Here is a 541-nt window from a genome sequence, read left to right on the forward strand (position 1 = left end):
GGGAGATTCTGCCATTACTACGTATGTGGTGCATGATACCTGGTGGTAACAGGAGGGCTGAGTTGTCCGCAGATGGTAGATGGGCACAGGATAAGGTTTCTGGGGTACATTACCCATGTGGTTCTCTAGCTGTGCAGTGCCTCCATCTGCTGTAGGCTCCAGGTAGGTGGAGATAATCTCCTACAGTAGAACTAGAACCTCTCCCCCCAGTAAGATCACACACTAGGTGGGAGTATAACAACAGGAACAGTTTATTCTCTTACTCTGTGCAGCACAGAACACGGCAGGGTTCTGCCCAATGCAGCAACGGTCAGCTAGTCACTGAAGGATGTTCCCTGGACTTTCACTACAGGCTAAGAGCACCCGCAGCAGTCCCAGCTCTTCCCTGCCCCTGTAGCTGGGACAGAGGTATGGTACACACTCACTCTCCCGAGGGGAAGAGGACTAGAGAAGGCCTTGGCTGTGTGGCCTGCCCCTCAAGTAGGTAGAGGCACTGCTAAATTTAGGGCGGCCCTGCCCTTAAGTACAGCTAGGAGGAGGG

The sequence above is a fragment of the Ascaphus truei genome, chromosome 1, assembly GCF_040206685.1.
Source record: "Ascaphus truei isolate aAscTru1 chromosome 1, aAscTru1.hap1, whole genome shotgun sequence".
Lineage (NCBI taxonomy): Eukaryota > Metazoa > Chordata > Amphibia > Anura > Ascaphidae > Ascaphus > Ascaphus truei.